The sequence below is a fragment of the Protopterus annectens genome, chromosome 15.part0 (genome assembly GCF_019279795.1).
Source record: "Protopterus annectens isolate FY-2018-M chromosome 15.part0, PAN1.0, whole genome shotgun sequence".
In the NCBI taxonomy this organism is placed as follows: Eukaryota; Metazoa; Chordata; order Ceratodontiformes; family Protopteridae; genus Protopterus; species Protopterus annectens.
In genome coordinates, this window is record NC_056749.1 from 284853588 (window position 1) to 284859572 (window position 5985).

Genomic DNA, 5985 nt, shown 5'->3' on the forward strand with positions numbered 1-5985 from the left:
AGGCTACCAAAGTTTACAAAGCATTCATAAATACATGTTTGAGAGAGACTAACAGAGGCATACATATCCTTTATGAGCTTAATTGGAAAATCCTCAGAGAATGAAAATGATGACCACCTGGTCCTTTTAAGAGGGTTCATGTTAATTCGTATGGAGTATTGGTTTACCTCGAGCAATGTACCTAAAGGGCTTGATCAAACTGGGCAGTGTTTGGGTTCAGTTAAAAAGGAGACATCTGTTGATTAATAATGTCCTCAACAGGATTATGCATGTTTGCATTACCTCTCCAGGGACAAATCAGTTAGGGAATGGTTGCTGGAAGTTTTGGCCAAAATGACATTCTATGTTAAGTCTTTGCAGAAACATTTGGAAGACCTGATCTTTAAAAAGAATAGTTAATTTAGCTGTTATAGGGGAAAACACATTAAAGACTTGCTTTATATATTGAATCTCTAAGGGCATGACTTCTGAAGAAAGAAACTTGGCACATCAATATTCTTAAAGGGAAAAGTTCCTGGAGCAGATGATAAATTATATACTTTAGATAAGAGCAATTCTTTTTACAGCTGGCACTAGCAAAAGAACTTCAAACTTCTATATTTCTTTACTTTTATTTGTAGTTATTCATACCTGTTAACATCTGCATATAACTGTCTACAGATTGACAGTTGATGACAGATATAAGTACTGCTGGTGTTGATTATATTTTATGGTGCTTTTAACTGTGTCTGGAAGTCTGATGTCAATAAACTCTATGTTTCAAAAATAAAGAAAAAAATGGCTTTATTCCTATGCTAGTCCACATGAGATAGAAACCCTGTCACTGGTGTAGTAACTGCGTAAACCTGTTAACTGGTTTGGTAAGTATTAACATTTTCACAGTAGTATGGCATAATGTTTTCAAGATAGCCAAGTCAAGCTCTACGAGAAGAAAAAGGGGAAGGACTGGGTAGGGTAGACTAGATAACATTTTGACTCAGGGCAGTTTTAGTAATTTTCTAATAATAGCATGCCAAGAATTATAAATACAATGAGAGAAGTCATATTACTACAGACAATGTTACTTTAAAAATTGCAGAGTGAAGCTTGAAAAAGTACAGTTAAAGTTGAGTGGGTTTCATTTAATATGTCCTAGTCTCCACTCCCCCATAGGGGTAAGCCCCCAAGGCTTTTTTGCTTTACCTTTGAAGTACAGTTTTGAAGTACCCCATTTGCTGGTTTCTGTTTGCATCTCACTGTTAACTCTTGCAGTATAGTTACCTTCTGCGCTACACAAATAGTGTATCTACTCAGATTTTTGATACCTATACTTCCTGTCTTCTCTTTGCCCAAAAGCTCTGACTGAGCATTTGACAGTGCTCCCCAATTTCTTGAGTCTTCATAATGTGATAGGCAGGACTTCTATATCTGAGTTATGAGCCTTGGCTGCTTAGAGACTAGATTTGTGCAATGTTCTTGAATGCTGGTACCTAGCTATGATTCCATACCCATTGAGTACATTTTTACTTCTTATTCTTTTTTTTTTTTTTTTTTTTTTTACTGAAATGATTTTTATTTTGATGAAATAACACAATAATTTAATACATTCATAACATTCAATAATTATTTACAGTATTTACATTCAGCCTGACAAAAAGGATTCAGATAAAAACATTTGTAATTAAATAAGTTAATATATAAACTATGACAGGAAGAGTTTGGTTCCATCTGTAGGGTATCAATCAAATTCAAAACTTTCCTCCACAGACTATTAACCAATGGCTTAGGAAAAGTTCTTAACTCTTTAGTTCTTTTCTCCTTTAGTATGCATTTCTTCAGTGATGATAGGAAGTCCTCCATTGTGGGTGCTACATTAGAATTCCATCTTCTAGTTATCCATTTTCTGGCTATTGCTAACATTGTCCCAACAAATGCAGGTCATCTTTCTTCATATTATTACTATTAACAACATTCAATAAAATGAAGGACTTTGTCAAAACAAATATATCAGTATAGATAGCTTGAAGAAATTTGTTAATCTCTTTCCAATATGGTTTAATATTAGTAAAGTCATAAAACATATGAGACCAGTCAGCATTAGTAGACAGATGACATCTCCAACATAACTTGCTGTTTGAAGGGTTCATTTTTGAGAGTTTCTCAGGTGTCAAAAAGGATGTGTGTAGACATTTCCAATGAAAAATCCTCCAGAATTGTGAGTAAGAAGTTAGTTTAACTGAAAAAAATGTTTGCTTTATATTCCATTGATAATGATACTTGAAACCCTTTAGTTTGGTATTGCCAGTAAGAATCTTTAGGAGCTGTCTTATAGACAATTAAAGTGTTATATAGATATGATAATTCATTCTTAACATTGATATTATTATATAGAATTCCAAAAATCCAGTTTATAATTTTTGGTATGGTTTTGAAGGATGAGTTATGTATTATTCTACACAGATCCTTAGTGTATGCTGTGACACTCTGAAGAACCAACCAGTCATTAGGGGATAAGGCGATAGGTTGACAATATACTTTGTGTGTTCAAAGCTTGTTGGTTTTCAATACATTGCAACCAACAAAATAGGTTATTATTTTCCCATAAACCAAAAATCGCTCTGTTTTATCAGGGAAATCCCTTGTAATAGTAAATGGTATTAAAAAAATCTATGACACAGTTTTATATCTAAATTTGTGTTAATGAATTTTCTAAACACATCAAAATATTGTTTATTAGTGTCAGTTTAGTTAATTTTGTTGTACTATACTGTAAATTTAAACTTAAATAGTGCTATATCTTGTCATCTTCATCAGTTACCAAAGCATTCTTTGATAAATAATTTTCATTCATTAGTATAATGGAGTGTAACTGTTTCCAGTTGGAAGAGTATCTAGGATTTATGCAATTCATCACTATTTTAATTATAGATGCCTTTATATGAGTTTAAATATCTAGGAATTTTAACCCCCCCTTGTTCCCATTTTCTGATATGATGAGAATATGCCACTCTATTTATTTTGGTGTACCATAGGAATTTCATCAGAGTTGAAGTGATTTCTTTAAGGGTTTTCTTTCCTGGTGGAAGTATAAGGGCTAATGCTGTATATAATATTTTAGGTAACAAAACCATTTTTATCAGTTGTAACCTATCATCAAATGTTATAAACAAATTATTCCATTTGCTTATTAATGTCTTGATTAAGTCTATGGCTTTAGCATAGTTAAGCTGTAAGGTTTCCTCTATATTCTTGTCTAGGACTATTCCTAAATAGTCTAGAGTTGAAGCTTAGTTTCCAATAATTTGATTAACTGGAACCTGTATGTTTTTTTTTATTTAATAATAAATGTTTTGATTTAGATTCGTTGAAGGAGAGTCCTGAGATTTTTTGGAAATGTGTTGTTACTATATCCACTTCACCTAACACTTCCTTAGAGTTGGGTAAGGTAAGTAAGACATCATCAGTAAACATCATTATTTTATAACTATATTGGTCATATATATGTATACCTCTTATCTTTGGGTTATTATGTATTAAAATGGCAAGTATTTCTATGGCCAGAGCAAATAGGATAGGGGACATGGGACATCCTTGTCTAGTACCGCTAGTGATTTGGATTGCTTTGGAAGTAAAGGGACCTAATTTGACATGTGCTAGATTATTTTCATAGATTTTCTTTATCATTGTTATAAAAAGGGGGGGTCAAATAACTGTATGACTTTAAATAAATAACCCCAATTTAAGGAGCCAAATGCCTTTTGAATATCTAAACCTATTATGAATGCTTCATGGTTTCCTCTATTGAGGTAATCTATCAGAGTTAATACTCTTTTAATATTATCCTGTGTATGCCTGTTATGTATGAAACCAGTTTGGTCTTCATTAATTATTTTAGATATGGGTATTTTCAATCTTCTTCTTCTTCTTCTTTCGGCTTTTTCCCAGTTAGGGGTCGCCACAGCGGATCACCTGTCTGCTCATGATTGGCAGTAGAGTTTTACAGTGTCAAGTTGCCAGCCCGGCGTCCAACCTTCCACAGAAGGCACATACATGCATGCACTCACATCTAGGGCCAATTTAGAGTTGTCCAATCCACTACAGCATGTCTTTGGGATGTGGGAGGAAACCTGAGCACCTGGTGGAAACCCACGCGACCACAGGGAGGACATGCAGACTCCGCACAGAATGCACCCCAGCTGAGGATCGAACAGGAGAACCTCTTGCTGTGAGGTGGCAATGCTAACCACTGCACCACCGTGGCCGCCCATGGGTATTTTCAATCTATTGACCATAATTGACATAAGTAGTTTATAATCATTATTCAACAAAGAAATTGGTCTATATGAGTTGCAATGATTAGGGTCTTTATTCCCTTCTAATATAGGGGAAATTAGAGAATATCTCCAAGAAGGAGGAATATTTGCTAATGTTTAAACTTCAAGAAAGGTTTTATGTAGGAGAGAGATTATAGGAGAAGGGAACAATCTATAAATTTCGATAATTAAGCCATCTATTCCAGGTGCTTTATTAGACTTACTTCCTTTAATCCCATCGATAATTTCCTTTTGAGAAATAGGTTTTTGTAGATCTAATTTAAGTTCCTCAGGAATTCTTGTTATGTTGGGAACTATATTCTCTAACTTCTCACATTCATTTGTACTTATTTTATCTTTATGATGCTCTGCATAATGATAATTAAAAGCCTCCAGAATGTCCCCTATGTCCGAGACTTTTTTTCCTTTTCCCTTCATGAAAGATACTATCAATGTTATTAATTTTTGATTTTATCTTAACTTTCATAGATAGGTTACGAAGATGCTTAGGAGCGGTAGCATAAGAATTTAATTTCAGTTTTTCCATAGCTAAATTAGTTTTATGGGATAATATTTCATTGTATTTCTTATTTGCTTCTTCTATTTTACTCTTATTATATGTAGCAATTAAGTTTTTATTAGATTTAAGAGATATTTGACTTTGGAGTTGCTGTAACTCTGAGTCCCATTATTTAATTATTCTGATATCTGTTGATGCAATAGCAGTCCTTTGGTTCTCCTTCTAAATCAGTTACTCGATGTATGCTCTTTCTTTAGAAATTTAGACTTTTGAATCCCCTTTCACCTTAGAAAAGTTGCTCATAGACGCGTCTTGTCATATTTCTCTCTCCAGCTCCCTACCCCTGCACATTGAGAATATCTCCAAAGGTAGTCTCACAGTTCTACATAACATGCTACCTTAATCCCTTTAGCAGGCATTTGACAGTTTGTATCTCCCTCCCCAAAGTTTGGAATGTAATGATATGCAATTCCAGTCATAAGTGTACACTAGACAAATGCGTACCCCTATTACCTCACAATGGTCGTCTAATTCCTTCACTGGTGAACTGCTCTTAACAACCTTTGAAAAGATTTCAGCAATTTCTTCAGCTGGCTAGCTACAAGACTATAAGCTTATAAAGTCCCATGTAGGCCACCATACTTTTCTCCAAGGCATTATTGTGGACAGAAGTCCTGCTGGCAGCCAGGAGCCAGAAAAATATGTGCAACTGCACAGATGAAGAGTTGTACACACAGGACAATGCAATGTGCCTGGAACAGGGAATACCAAAGATTCACAATAGCTCTTTGTCAGTCCCATGACATAGAGGGATACAGCCCTTATTCCCATGGGCAGTGATATGGAGCAGGGAAAGCTACTGTGAGCATGTGGGTATTAGGGCATATGCCCTGGCAAGCATCATGATGCTGCACCAGTGTCTTCAGATGGAATTCAGTTTGAGGCAGGTCTTGGTATATGAGGAGAAGAGCTGGGGGTGTCTGATGTTCAGCAGCAGGTAGAAAAAAATCTCTGCAGCTTTGAGAAGGACTAAGGACTAAATTATTTACACCTAACAGTCTAGAACTCTTACAGCATAAGCTCTAAAAACACGTAGTTTGAAATAAATTCAGACAATCAGTTTAAGAAGCTGCTGAATTATCAAATATGCACATATCAAACATGAGTAAAGAT

General features: G+C 34.8%; 1 non-coding gene across 1 annotated transcript; it reads left to right on the forward strand.

The window, feature by feature from the left end:
* Window positions 1–661: 661 nt before the first annotated feature.
* On the forward strand, window positions 662–747 carry LOC122790183. Its single transcript, XR_006362947.1, has one exon. It is a non-coding gene; the product is annotated as a small nucleolar RNA SNORD113/SNORD114 family (small nucleolar RNA).
* The last annotated feature ends 5238 nt before the right edge of the window (window positions 748–5985 follow it).